Consider the following 15,313-nt stretch of genomic DNA (forward strand, 5'->3'; position numbering starts at 1 on the left):
GGCAGCTGTAACAGCTACATCCAGTGGTATCTCTAGGACCTGTCTGGCTATTAACTGACCTTCTCTAAGAATGGTCTGAATCTGTTCTTTTTGTGTTTCCAGTAATGTTTCAGAAACACCCTGGGTTTCCCAAGATTAACAAAATTGTTTTGGCCATGACAGTTTGGTAATTTATGACTCGAAACAGTAATGTTGTCGATGAATACGCCATCTTCGAAGCCTGATCATATGGAGTTGACTTGGCATTATGTTGCTTGCTTCATGCATTAACCACATCCACTATGATGGAGTTGGGTTGCGGATGCTGAAAACAAAGCCTGCCTCTTTGGGTAGAGATGTAGGGTTGTTTTTGTTTACACTCTGTTGCTGGTTGGTGTGATGGAGGCTGGCTCTGCCAGATGATTTTCGTAGGATCTAGAATAAGCTCATTAATTGGGAGGACAGTTCTAGATGAGACGGTAGTGTGCAGAATTTCCACCAACTTGTCATGTGTATCTGCCACCTCCTGTAAGGGAATCTGCAGCTCATCTGCCACCCTCTTGGTAAGATCCAGAAAGTTCTGAAATCTTCACCTAGTGATGCGGGGTGGGCAGCACAGTCTTATCTGGGAGAGATGAGGAGTGCGCTGAAGAGGTAGCTTCCTCTTCAGGTGGTTTTTTTTCTTCTTCTTCCCCTTCTTTCCTGTTCTGAAAAAGCTTTCTCCTGCCCTGGCTCAGGTGCCAGGATGTAGCAAATCATCTGGTGGACTCTCCATGAGAGACGGTCACGCCATGCGTGTGTATATACCCGAAGAGTTACAAAATGGCCTTGGGAGGGAGAGGCAGGAAGGCAGGCAGGGGCGGTTGACGTGATGGAATTGGGGATGACCCTTGTAGTGTGGTGGTGGGCCACCATGAGGGGCCAGGGAATGATCTCCTCCTGGCCAGTGTCAGATTCGTCAGTGGGTGAGGGTGCCGCTGACTGGGGTATTGGCAGTATACAGCCCAGTGCTAAAACGATTCTGGGTGCCGGGATGTGCTCAATACCGGGGGCCTGGTACCAACTAATGGGGATTGTGGTTCTTCCCTAATCATCAGGTATCCAGGATACCAGAGCTCATGCAGTACCATGGGTCCATTTGGTACCACAGAGGAGGGTCCACGGTACATTCTCAGTACCGATAGTTGGGCAGAGCATTCCTTAAATGAGAGTTTTGCCCAGTACAAAAAGTTTGTTGGTGCCAGTTTTTTAGAGACGATATGGTAATTGTCTCTCCCTGGGTACTGAGGCCACAGGTCTCCAGAGTATCAGAGTACCTGTGCTACCATGGGCTCCATCCGGAATCCCAGAGGAGTGTCTGTAGTCGGTATCAATGGTTGGGAAGGTGCAGAACACTTCCTAGATGGGAGGTTTCTTGCATCTGGTACCAAAGGGTATCTCTATGCCGCTCTTTTAGAGATGCTACGGTAACTGTCCCCTCTCCTTAGGGGACCATACCCTTGCCTCAGAGCATGAAGGTGGAAGCCTCTGGTGTCTCTGTGCAGAAGCAGAGCTGACAGCAGGGCTTCTCTGTGTCACTCTTTTAGAGCTGGTACGGTAACTGTCCCCTCTCCCTGCAGTAGTTGCCCAGAGTAGAGCTCAGAGCTGCACAGAGCTCACAGAAGCCCCTTGTCTCTGCTGAGAGCGGAGCTCAGAGCAGGGCCAGTTCACAGCAGGAAGCCCCTTCACAGGTTTCAGCTTCCAGAGCTTCCGTGCCCAACCAGAGCAGCAGCAGGAGGTTCCTCTGCGGGGATCGGTGCCGAGATGGCCGCGCTGGGGAACGCCCCTCTGGCCGGCCAGTCGCTGGGGCTCGGTGCCCCCATGGCCGCGCTGGGGAACGCCCCTCTGGCTGGCCAGTCGCTGGGGGTCGGTGCCGAGATGGCCACGCTGGGGAACGCCCCTCTGGCTGGCCAGTCGCTGGGGGTTGGTGCCAAGATGGCCGCGCTGGGGAACACCCCTCTGGCTGGCCAGTCGCTGGGGGTCGGTGCCCAGATGGCCGCGCTGGGGAACGCCCCTCTGGCCGGCCAGTCGCTGGGGGTCGGTGCCCAGATGGCCGCGCTGGGGAACGCCCCTCTGGCTGGCCAGTCGCTGGGGGTTGGTGCCAAGATGGCCGCGCTGGGGAACGCCCCTCTGGCTGGCCAGTCGCTGGGGGTCGGTGCCGAGATGGCCACGCTGGGGAACGCCCCTCTGGCTGGCCAGTCGCGGGGGGTCGGTGCCGAGATGGCCGCGCTGGGGAACTGACTCCTGGCAGGAGAGGCACCGCCTGGAGCAGAGAGAGCCAGGCAAGCCCCTGGGCAGGGGGTGTCATCCTCTAGCAGGGAGGAATATGCAGAAGAACATTGTCTTTACTTTTTTTTTTTTAAACTGAAATAGAAAATAATTATGAGTCTACTGGATGCCTGAGGGGGAAGGGGGGGATGCCCCCAGACAGTAAAGGAAAGTGAAGTTCTTTTTCTTTCTCTCTTTTCTTTTTAAACCAAAGGAATAAAATAAAACAAAACACTAGTCTGAGTACTTTTAGGGAGAAGAAAGGTAACAAAACAAACACTACTTATGCTAATGAAACAGATAAGGAAGGGACAACTGCTCCTTCCATCAGAGGCCAAAGGCAGTAGAGAAGGAAGTGAGGGGGTTTCCCTGTGCAGTGCTAAAGACCCTCCAGGCAGACCACAAGGGAGGGAGAGCACATGCCGGGGCTCAAGGGGACACTGCTACCAAAAATCTCCGATTAGAGGTGCAGGGGAGCACCCATAGGGACACTACTCGAAGAAGAACAGTTTTTCAACCAGGTTTTCAAAAGAAATTTTCCAAAAAAAGGTTCTGCTTGTTCCCAGTGTCAGCTTTGTGTCAAAATACTGAGGGCCTGAAAACCAAAGTGTCCTGGGTGCATAACCTAGTCTACAGGGTGGTGTCTGCAGCAAGTAAGGTCAGGGTCAAATATCTAGGGCTTCCTTTTGAAAAGTAACCAATAGCACCTGTTGGAATCATCCCGTCCTGCCTACCCCCACCCCACCCCCCCGCAACTTTCTGCGATCACTAAATATCTTCCCTGGGTGGACTTTAAGAGCAAACACTTCCTCACTCACAAGCGCTGAGTGTGTATGAAACAAGAAGAGCTTTGTTGGATGGGATGGGGAAACCAGCACCCAACTGGGGAGAGCACAGCAATTACAACTCACCTATCTGTAGTTATGAATCGTAAGTAAACACCCAGTCCTGTCCCTTTGTGTCTCCAGCTGTGTCCTCTGATTCAGTTCCCCACCCACAACCACTGAACAGATGCCCCTTCAGCAGTGGTTTCCTCCTCTGCTACGCTCCACTCACTGTTTGGTGTCAGCTGTTGGCCTGGTCCTAGAGCCTGGTATCAGGCAGGCCTGTGCCCTATCCTTTGAGAAATGCCAGCTGGGCCAGCCCCCAGGCTCCACCACTTCACTGAGCTCTGGTGATTTCAGCCTCATTTGCTGAAGGGAGTAAGGGACGGCTGCCCAGGGCTCCCTCAGCCCTGCTGCCACCCTCTGCCACTTTGGCAAAGGGCCACCTCGGTGCTGCCTCCCAATGAAGAGTTTTCTGACTTTGCAAAGTCTTTAGCAGAGTCACTCCGCGCTGCGGCAAACAGGCCCAGACCCAGAGCACGCCTCTGCTGAAAAAGACGAATTCCCCCTTCTATCTTCCATGCTCCACTACCCACTGGCTGCAGCTTTGCTTAGGGTGACCCCTCGTCCAGGGCACAGTCAGTACAGTTCCCGTGCCTGCTGCCACACAATAAGCCTTGCAACGTTTCACTGCTCCAAGAGCCAAAACGGACATGAGCTTTAACCACAACAACCCAACGTTGATGCTGAGATGGTGAGGCGTCCCGCGGCTTCCCCTGCCCCCATCCAGTGCCCAGCATCATGCCAGAGATCAGGTCAGCGTCTGCCCACACTACGCAGCCCCTGTAGGGTGGGGGAAGGAGCCCCAGGGCAGCCTGAGGATCACTCAAGATATGGCCAGCTGTCTCTGTCCTTCACCCCTGCAAGGGCCCACGCACAGGGGTCTTTATGGCACCAGCAGAATCCCAGCGGGATTAGCACTTAGCCCTGCCTTCCTCAGGAAGAATAATCATGGGGCAGAGAGAATCATGGGGTGCAAGCTCCCTGCTTCAGCACCTGCACAGAAGCCCCTCATCCTCAGCCAGGAAAAAGTGATTCAAATGGATTCAGTGCCACCAAAGGGGCACCACCCACAGCCCCTGGTGGACCGGGCACTCCTGCCGTCAGCCATGGGAGGCCTTGGGCAGGGAGTGGCCATATTCTCCCCATCCCTGCATCATGTCTCACCTGGCTCAGGATGGAGAGGAACCTTCCCTGTCTAGAGCCCATGCAGAATTAATGGGCACATGGAGACTGGGCAGATGTGGGGGTAGGAACTTTAGCAGTGGGAGCCCAATCACCTTAATACATTTTGGAGTTTTGGGAACCCTAGTAGTCTCACCCACACTTGTGGGGGCTGGGCAGCAGGGGGTTCGACACTCCTCAGACAGACCAGAACACACAGTGTCATCTGCTCTGTAAAGAATCTCAAGATTTTGGGGCCTGACAGCCAACTGCTGACCAGAGGGGCAGGGCCCTACTGCCTGAGGCTGGACCCAGCCAGGAGGCTCTTGTCCCTGGACATGCTGAATGAGATGTGGGCCGAGAGGCATAACGAGCAGAGTTAGTGGTTCCTCTCTGGCCTGATCCAGCACTTTCTCTACTCCTTCCTCCTGGATGGCGCTGGCCCATCAGCTAGAACCTCATAGACCTATTCCTGTCCCAGGACAGGGGCCGAGGGAGAAGGTTCGGATAGTCCTGGGGTCAGCGTTGGGCCCAGTGGGATGCATATTTTCCAGCTCAATCCCCATGGGGCCCGCCCTGCCCCTAACCCCATAACCGGCCTTATAGGGTCTGTCCTACTCTCCCAAAGAGTGTGTAATCCCTTCTGCCAGGTGTTGTCTGCAGCAATGAGGGCAGGTTCAAATATCTAGCCCTTCCTTTAGAAAACTAGTGAATACCACAGACTCGAGCCCCAATCCAGAATTTCTGGGGTCGCTAATTATCTTCCCTGGGAACCCTTAAGAGGCAAATATTTCCCCACTCCCAAGCCCTGAATCTGTGTATGAACCAAGGAGGGCTTCCATGGTGGGAAAGGGAACCCAGCATCATCTTGGGAAAGCACTGCAACAATATGTATCCATAGGGTTACCATATTTGAACATTCAAAAAAGAGGACACTCCATGGGGGGCGGGGGATATTTGCTCGCACCCCCCGACCCCTGTCCCCGCCCCAACTCTACCCCTTCCCCAAAGTCCCCACCCCAACTCTGCCCCCTCCCTGCCCCATTGGACCCCTTCCCCAAATCCCTGCCCCAGCCTTGCCTCCTCCCCTAAGCGCACCGCATTCCCCCTCCTCCCCCCTCCCTCCCAGCTGCACGAAACAGCTGTTTCACGGCGCAAGTGCTGGGAGCTAGGGAGAAAAAGCAGGCACTCTCTCGAGGGATCAACAATCACTCTCTTTCTTGAATGACCAACTCTTCTTTGGGGAAAAATAATAATGGCAAAATCCCGGACATGTTTAGATATGTAAAAATTCCTCCTGGATGGCGATTTAAGAACCAAAAAGCCGGACATGTCAAGGAAAATACGGACGTATGGTAACCCTTGTATCCAAGTTGTGAATAATAAGTAAATACCCGCTCCTACCCCATGGTATCTTCAGCCGTGTCCTCCAACTCCTTCCTCCCCCACTGGTGTGAATGACCAAATACAAGTGTCCTTTCAAAAGTTCCTTCCTCCCTCCCTCCTCTACTATGCCCCACTCATTTTTGGGGCAGCTGGTAGTGTTATCCCAGAGTCTTTGAGCGCACTCCATAGCTTCCACCTCCAAACCCATCTACGGTGATTCTAGCTGTTAGCGCTGGTATTAGGGCATCATTAGACTTCACTCCACCCTGGTTTTACTTCCCACAGCTCCAGCAGATGATCACCACCTTCTCATGGCTTCACAGCAAGAAACTACCCCACTTCTTTGCAAAATCTTCCAGGAAAAAAGATCCACAGTACTTCACACCCTTGAGCGAAGTCCTTACCACCAAGCATGAGGCGATAACAAAAAAAAGCACCTTTCCCTCTCTCTTTAGATCAGGGGTCTCAAACTCAAACACATGAGGACTAGTACATTGGCCCGAGGGCCACACCACTGACCACCCCCTGACCTGCTACCCCGGCCCCGCCCCCACTCCACCCCTTCCATGAGGCCCCGCCCCTGCCCCGCCTCTTCCCACCCCTTCCCTGCCCCCATTCCAACCCCGTCCCCGAAATCCCAACCCCAACTCTGCGGGGTGCATCAGGGAGCTCAGGGCAGGGGGTTGGGGTGCAGGAGGGGTGCAGGGTGCGGCAGGGGGCTTAGGGCAGGGGCTTGGGGTGCAGCAGGGGGCTCAGGGCAGGTGGTCGGGGTGCAGGAGGGGTGTGGGGTGCGGCAGGGGGCTCAGGGCAGGGGGTTTTGCTGCAGGAGAGGTTTGGGGGCCAGGTCTGGCCCGGCGCGCACCGGGGGCAGGGCAGGCTCCCTGCCTGCCTGCCCTGCCCCCTTACTGCTCCGGGAAGCGGCCGGGACCTGGGGGAGGGAGGAGGGGTCCACAGGGGTCTGTGTGTTGCCCTGGCCGCGCCTCCAGGTACCTCCCCCGAAGCTCCCATATGGCCGGGAACGGGGAACCACGGCCAATGGGAGCTTTGTGGGAGGTACCTAGAGGATCAGCCAGGGCAAGGCACAGACCCCTGTGCCCCCACCCCAGGTCCCGGCTGCTTCCTGGAGCGGCGCAGGGGCAGCGCAGGCAGGAAGAGAGCCTGCCCTGCCCCCGGTGTGCGCTGGGACGAAGCCACTCTAGGTAAATGCTGGGCAGGCCGGGGGGGGCCGCGGGGAGCTGGCAGGCTGCAGAAAATAACCCCGTGGGCCGCGTGTTTGAGACCCTGCCTTTGTCTCTCCTGCTGTTTCCTCTGAATCAGTTCCCCGCCCACAACCACTGAACAGATGCCACTTCAGCAGCAGTTTCCTCCTCCACTACGCTAAACTCACGGTTTGGTGTCAGCTGTTGGCCTCGTCCCAGAGCCTGGTGTCAGGCAGGCCTGTGCCCTATCCTTTGAGAAATGCCAGCTGGGCCAGCCCTCAGGCTCCACCACTTCACCCAGCTCTGGTGATTTCAGCCTCGTTTGCACGGGGTAAGGGAGGGCTGCCCAAAGCTGCCTCAGCCCTGCTGCCTCCTTCTGCTGCTTTGGCAAAGGGCCACCTCAGTGTTGCCTCCCAGTGAAGAGTTTTCTGACTGCAAATCTGACCCCCCCAACCCCCATTTCTCCAGCAGAGCCACAATGCCACAGTGAACATTAACCGCGGGAACCCAGCTGGGCACAAAGTGCTGGTGGATTCACAACCCTCGTTCAAAGTTGTTCTTACCCAGCCACAGACAGGAGTGTCACCCCTCAGCCACCACTCTGCACCCAGGTGGCCAGGCTGCTTCAGGGAATGGGGAATGGAACACGGGGCCTTTTTTCCATCTAGGGGGCCTCCAGACACAGGCCCGGCTGACTTGGAAGGGGTGGGGTGGAGGAGCATGCAAATCAATCATTCCATTGGGCTCTATGTCTCTCCTGGCAGGTGGCATCAGACAACTCTGATTTCTACCAACGTGGACGCAGAGTTCTACTGGGCCGTGCTGGGCAGCGCGGGCGTGATCAAGTGAGGTTAGGTCTTCTGCATCCACGGCAATGTCTGGGGCTGCCTCCTTCTGAGCCCCACAGCCACTGCATGTCCCCCCTACCATCTGGGGCCAAACTCCAGCAGACTCTGACACTGCCAGACCCTGAGTCTCCAGGTCCCCACAGTTCCCACCAGGCTGCTCCCATGTGCCCCATGGGCTCAGGACAGGATTGGCTCACTTGGTGCAGGCTCCCTTTTGTGAGACCTGCATACCAGTGGGTCAGCTTGGTACCCTCTCCTGCCCATATTCCAAGCTGGGCCCCCCACAGCCACATTCCCCATTCAGGGCTGCCACTGCTCAGGGCCTGTTGCCACCTCCTGTAGGGCTCCAGGATGGGGTGTACGAGGCCTTGAGGGACATCACTTGGGCCAAGGGGGTGCAGCTGGAGGCATCCAACTACTCCACCTACCTCCACCCAGATCCCAGCACCATGCCTGAGATCTGGTCAGTGTCTGCCTGGGGGTGGGCACAGTGGGGTGGACCGAGTAACTGGAAGGCCCACAGACTGGCCAGCTGGCCCCATTCCTCACCCCATCTGGGACCCAGGCACAGGGGCTCATGATACCAATTGCAGTATCCCACTGGGATTGGCACTGCCCACGCAGCCTGCTCTCTGGCTCCTCAGGGACCCCACAGACAGCTCAGGCACGGGGTGTGTGTGTGGTGGGCTCCTGATTCTCCAACACCAGAGGTGTCATTTCAGAAAAAACTGAGGGGGCAGGAAGATCAAAGCTGTGTGTGAACATTACAGGCGATCCTGTACCCTGCAGAGCCAGGTGGGACAAAAAGTGGAGCAGATAGACCCATGGGGGGAGGGCAAGCCAAGATCTAGAGGGGCAATAGCCTCCCTTTCTCCATAGCAAATGATGGCCCTGCCCAACAGTTGCCCGCCCTGCACCCCTGGAGACCTGCACCCTGGCAAGCAGCCCAGGCAGAGCACAGACAGCTACCAGCCACTTGCCCCATGCCACGGCTCCATGAGCCACAAGGGCCCCCCGGGGGCAGGGGCATCTTCCCTCCCCAAAGCCTGTTTAGTCATCAGCAGCTCATTCAGGCCCCCAGCAAAGGGCCTGGCTCCCGGGGATGCTCTGGGAATGGGGAGAAGCTTCCCTGAGGAACGAGATACCCCCTCTGAGACCCGCCGAGCAGGGACATGACACAGCGCTGCTCCCACCTGTGTTAGCAGGGAAAGGCCCCATGCACCCCACTTCTCTGAGCCAGCCAGCTGGCCAGCCCCAGGGCCGGATCGGAGCCAGCACCCATTGAGGTCCCCACCTCCCCATTCCCCACCTCCTGAGCCATCCTGTCCCTCCCTTCCCTTGGCTCTACCCTGCCCCTTTGAGCTCCCCAGGCTGGACTCTGCCATGAGGCTCTCGTCCCTGGACGACTCCCACGCCGACCTGCCGAACGAGACGTGGCCCCATGGAGGGACTGAGCAGAGCTGGTAGTACTTGGCCAGCCTGATCTGCCATTTCCCAAGCTTCTGCCTCCTGGATGCCACTGGCCACCCTGTCAGCTGGAGCCTCATGGACCCCTTTGGTGCCATGGCGCATGGCTACACCCTGCCCCAGCACCGTAGGCACTGCTACATGCGGGTGCTCAGCACCATGACAGCAAAGTGGATGCATGCGTGAGGCTGCCCCATCTTTGGCCACGTAGCCCTGGACAACCTCCCCATACAGAGGCTACAGGAGAGCCAGGGCTTCCAGTGCCAGCCCAGCCTGTGCCATCATTATCCACACCCCAGAGCCAGTGATGGCTCCCGTCTGAGCCCCCTGACTCAGCACCAGCCACCCCCTCCTACCTAAGTTCCCTTCCCCAGAAACCTCTATGGGGCAGGGCTGAAGGCCAACAGCGTGGCCAGGAAAATCCAGGGCTCCGCATTGGGCCCCATGGAGCTAGAAACATCTCCCATCTCTCCAGCACCTCTCCATAAAATAGCACACACCAGCCTCATAGGTGGGGTGGGGCCCAACAAAATTCATGGTCCATTTTGGTCAATATCACAGGATTTTATAAATCATAAACTTCATGGTTCCGGATATTTAAATCTGAAATGTCAGTGTTGAAATCGTGGGGGGTTCCCGACCAAAAATGCAGCTGTAGGGGCAGGTTGCAAGGCCATTCTGGGGGAGGTCACAGCATTGCCACCCGTAGTTCTGAGCAGCTGCTGGCAGCAGTGCTGCATTGAGAGCTGGGTGGCTGGGTGGCTGCTGGCCTGGAGCCCAGCTCTGAAGGCAGTGTTGCCACCACCAGCAGTGCAGAAGTGAGGGTGACATAGTATTGGGGGGGCTGTCACTTTGGGGAGGGGGCAGGTCCAGCCTTATGGGTGCTGTGGCACAAACACAGCCAGCCCAAGGCCCCTTTAACCACCGAGTGCTAGGTCTGGAGCCAGGAAGGGGCAGGTCTAGGGCACCCCAGCCGAGGGCTCCTCCTGTGCACTGGGCTCTACACTCCAACCTCCAGAACCTCCCCTGGCTGCAGGAAGCTGCTGCTGGTGGCAGCGCAGAAGTGCGGGTGGAAATATCACACCATGAACCCTCACTTCCGGGCTGCTGCTGGCGGCATCGCTGCCTTAAGAGCTGGGCTCCTGGTCTGCAGCCGTCACTTTCCAGCTGCCCTGCTTCTAAAGAAGCACTGTCACCAGCAGCTGCGGAGGACTATGGGTAACAATCCTGCAACCCCCCTACAATAGCCAGATTTCCTGGGGTAGACCAGATTTCATGATCGGTAATGCATTTTTCACAGCCGTGAATTTGGTAGGGCCCTACTCATGGGGCCAGCCACCGCAGCTCCATAACCAGCCTCCCTGGGTGGAACTTACCCTCAGTCCTATCAACGTAGCACCCTGCAGTCCAGCTCCCCTTTGCTGCCCCATTCCTTAACTTGTAGACATCCTAGCAACTGTAACAATCTCCCACCCAATAAAGCTGTATGTCAGCCACAGCTCACAGGCCAGTATCAATGTGGCTGAATGGCCGTAAGTTCATATCCAACCCTTGAGAGAAGTCTGAGAACAAACCATTCTTGCTGCTACAACCTGACCCTGCCAAAGCGGTTTTTAATCTTATTATCTGGGGCTGTGGGGGAAATGTAATTGCAGGATAGCAGAAGATTCAGAAGGTGCTTAAACTAGTAACAAATAAATAAATGCCATATGTAAATGTTCGCTGGGAGGGGGGATTAGGAGGCAGGGAGAAATAGGGGTAGAGGGGATTGGGGCTGCAGTAAAGGGAGGGGGAGTATTGGGAGATCTGAGTCGTTAGGAGATTTCAGGTGAGGGAGTGGGATATTGGGACAGGATATAAGGTGGTGGGAGGGAGGCTGAGCGGGTGTCAGTCACACTCATATTCTCCCCTCCCATATGTGCCCTGAGATCTGGAGGGGGTCTGTTGCTCTGGGGGTGTCTGAGCCCATCTCCTTGCCCCTGTGTCTGCCAGGATCGGGAGTCCCTGCTCCTTTATAGGGGTGTCTAACCGCTCTACTTGCCTCCCCTCAGGTGTGCTGCGATCTAGGGGACCCTTCCTCTCTAGGTGTTATCTGACCTCCTTTCCTTGCCCCACATGTGAGCTGGCATCCAGGGAAGCCCTGTCCCTCTGGCAGGGAGCTGAGTGCAGCCCTCCCAGGAGCATGCACCAAAACCACACCACTAGATCGGGGTGAGGAACTAAGAACAAGAGGGCTTGGTGCAAAACACAAGCTCCCGAGCCCTGACCAGGGGAGAGGGGCTGAGAATACCCACTGAGATGAATGGAGCTATTGTCCCAGGCTGTATCGTCTCAATGGGTGCTCTCCTTCAGCGGATACCATCACACCGAGATCCATGGGCCCCGTCACACAGCTCAGAGCCACCTGTACTTTCAGGATTGTCCCATGCTGGGGATCTCGAGATAGCAAAGCAGCTACTGCTGATTAATTTCATACAATTTTACAACTGAGTGCCAGGTCGGCTACAGTTAAAATTGAGTAGGCTTCTATTTAAAACCAATTCTTCTTAGTGCTCTGAAATCCCCATGCTTACTTGGGTTGCCTCCTGGGGATATGGAGTAGGGGGAGTGATAGGGTGACCACACGTAACATTTTGGCCAGGATAGTCCCTTTTTTAAGCCAAAAGAAAAGGAGGACCTTAGAGACTAACAAATTTATTTGAGCATAAGCTTTCGTGAGCTACAGCTCACTTCATCGGATGCATTCAGTGGAAAATACAGTGGGGAGATTTATATACACAGAGAACATGAAACAATGGGTGTTACCATACACACTGTAAGGAGAGTGATCAGGTAAGATGAGCTATTACCAGCAGGAGAGCGGGGGGGTGGGGTGGGGGAGGAACCTTTTGTAGTGATAATCAAGGTGGGCCATTTCCAGCAGTTGACAAGAACATCTGAGGAACATTGGGGGTGGGGGGTGGGGGGAGGAATAAATACGGGGAAATAGTTTTATTTGTGTAATGACCCATCCACTCCCAGTCTTTATTCAAGCCTAACATTCAAAAACCAGTCGGAGAACACTTCAATCTCTTTGGTCACTCGATTACAGACCTAAAAGTTGCAATTCTTCAACAACAAAAACTTCAAAAACAGACTCTAACGAGAGACTGCTGAATTGGAATTAATTTCCAAACTGGATACAATTAACTCACATCCGATGAAGTGAGCTGTAGCTCACGAAAGCTTATGCTCAAATAAATTTGTTAGTCTCTAAGGTGCCACAAGTCCTCCTGTTCTTTTTGCGGCTACAGATTAACACGGCTGCTACTCTGAAACCCTTTTTAAGCCATGTCCCTGCCATCCCAACTCTTTTTTTTTTTTTTTTGGCAAAAATGGGCGTTTGTCCCATTTGCTCTTGTCGACTTGATCAGGTGGCAAGAGCAAACAGGACACATGCTCACTTTTGTCAAAAAGTGGGGTGTGGAAGAATGGGAGGGAGGGGAGCGAGCTGTGATGCCAGCCCCACACAGGGAGGGTGGCATGGCTTGGGTGCGGGGGCAGGCAGGGCTCGAGCAAGCAGTGACGCCAGTCCCAGCCTCGCGTTGGGAGGGGCTCGGTCTAGTCCCATGTGGTGTCCCATTTTCCCTTTGGAAAATATGGTCACCCCTTGAGTGACCCACCTTTGAGGTAATTTGAATAAGATGTTCCTGAATAAGCAGTCATTTATGATCTGGAGGATGGCGTGGATTGCACCCTGTGACGTTATTGACATAATCTGGGACCATATAGATCAATCAAGGTCCTGCAGTGGCACCAAATCTTATATAAAGGGGGTCAAATGAGGTGTCTAAGACAAGGTTATGGTTTGCTGGTTATGATTATACTATCTGTATATGTGTATCATTTTTATAGTTGAAGTTATGAATATTGGCTCTATACTGTCTGTATTTCAAACTTATGCTATGCTTCTGGGGGACACCCCAGACAAGTTGGTGTCAGCTCTGCCTAGCCTACTTGATGGCCCATTAAGGACCATCAGCTATACAAGTGACCCATTGAGAGAAGGCAGACACGCCTTGCGACTCAGCAAGGTATGCAGGGACCTGCCTATGGAGAGAACTCTGAGGTTTTTCCAGGCCATGTGATGGACAGCTTGTCTTTGGGACAAAGAAAGAGAGACGACATGGCAAGAGACTATAGAAAGCTGCTGCAGCTCCTCCATCTGGTCTTCAATCCTGCTTCTTACCTCTGGAGGAACTTTGCTACGTTGAAGCTTTGAACGAAGGACGGAAAGACCCATCCCAGATGTGGATGTTCTCCAGAGACTTGATTTGAACCTGCAGTTTATTCTATCACTGCGACGAGTCTGAACCAAGAACTTTGCCATTACTGTATGTAATTGATTCCATTTAACCAATTCTAGCTCTCATCTATTTCTTTTTCTCTTTATCAATAAACCTTTAGATTTTAGATTCTAAAGGATTGGCAACAGCGTGATTTGTGGGTAAGATCTGATTTGTATATTGACCTGGGTCTGGGGCTTGGTCCTTTGGGATCGGGAGAACCCTTTTTCTTTTATGGGGGTATTGGTTTTCATAACCATTTGTCCCCATAACAAGTGGCACTGGTGGTGATACTGGGAAACTGGAGTGTCTAAGGGAATTGCTTGTGTGACTTGTGGTTAGCCAGTGGGGTAAAACCAAAGTCCTCTCTGTCTGTCTGGTTTGGTTTCCCTTAGAGCTGGAAAAACCCCAGCCTTGGGCTGTAACTGCTCTGCTTTAAGCAATTTGTCCTGAATTGGCACTCTCAATTGGGTCCCGCCAGAACCAGCATCGTTACACACCCTCAGCAAGTTTGCAGATGACACTAAACTGGGAGGAGAGGGAGATACGCTGGAGGGTAGGGATATAATACAGATGGCCCTAGACAAATTAGAGGATTAGGCCAAAAGAAATCTGATGAGGTTCAACAAGGACAAGTGCAGAGTCCTGCACTTAGGACGGAAGAATCCTATGCACCGCTACAGATTAGGGACCGAATGGCTCGGCAGCAGTTCTGCAGAAAAGGACCTAGGGGTTACACTAGATGAGAAGCTGGATATGAGTCAACAGTGTGCCCTTGTTGCCAAGAAGGCCAATGGCATTTTGGGCTGTATATTTAGGGGCATTGCCAGCAGATCGAGGGACGTGATCGTTCCCCTCTATTCGACACTGGTGAGGCCTCATCTGGAGTACTGTGTCCAGTTTTGGGTCCCACACTACAAGAAGGATGTGGAAAAATTGGAAAGAGTCCAGCGGAGGGCAACAAAAATGATTAGGGGACTGGAACACATGACTTATGAGGAGAGGCTGAGGGACCTGGGATTATTTAGTCTGCAGAAGAGGAGAATGAGGGGGGATTTGGTAGCTGCTTTCAACTACCACAAATGGGCTTCCAAAGAGGATGGATCTAGACTGTTCTCAGTGGTAGAAGATGACAGAACGAGGAGTAATGGTCTCAAGTTGCAGTGGGGGAGGTTTAGGTTGGATATTAGGAAAAACTTTTTCACTCGGTGGGTGGTGAAGCACTGGAATGGGTTCCCTAGGGCGGTGGTGGAATCTCCTTCCTTAGACGTTTTTAAAGTCAGGCTTGACAAAGCCTGGCTGGGATGATTTAGGGTGTGGCTACACTTGCAGATGTAGAGTGCTCTGAGTTAAACCTGCCTTCGTACAGCGCAGTAGGAAAAGCGCTGCAGTCTGTCCACACTGACAGCTGCAAGCGCACTGGCGTGGCTACATTTGTGGCACTTGCAGTGGCATTTGAAGGGATGCATTGTGGGCAGCTATCCCACAGAGCACCTCTTCCCATTCTGGCGCTGTGGCTTGTGGGAAGGGGGTGGGGAGTGTGGGGCATTCTGGGTCCTGTCCCAATGCCCCGTGATGCATCGCTTCACATCCCAGCAATCCCTGTGCTTCCGTCCATATTTGGCGCCATCTTTCAATGGTTTTTGTACTGCGCGCTCTGTCTTCCCTTTCGGTCTGCGGGAATGGAGCCCGAACTGCTGAGGAATATGCTGACAAGTCTCACCAGCACGTCACATTTGGTAGTTGAATTATTC

Source organism: Chelonia mydas, chromosome 6, assembly GCF_015237465.2.
Source record: "Chelonia mydas isolate rCheMyd1 chromosome 6, rCheMyd1.pri.v2, whole genome shotgun sequence".
NCBI lineage: Eukaryota > Metazoa > Chordata > Testudines > Cheloniidae > Chelonia > Chelonia mydas.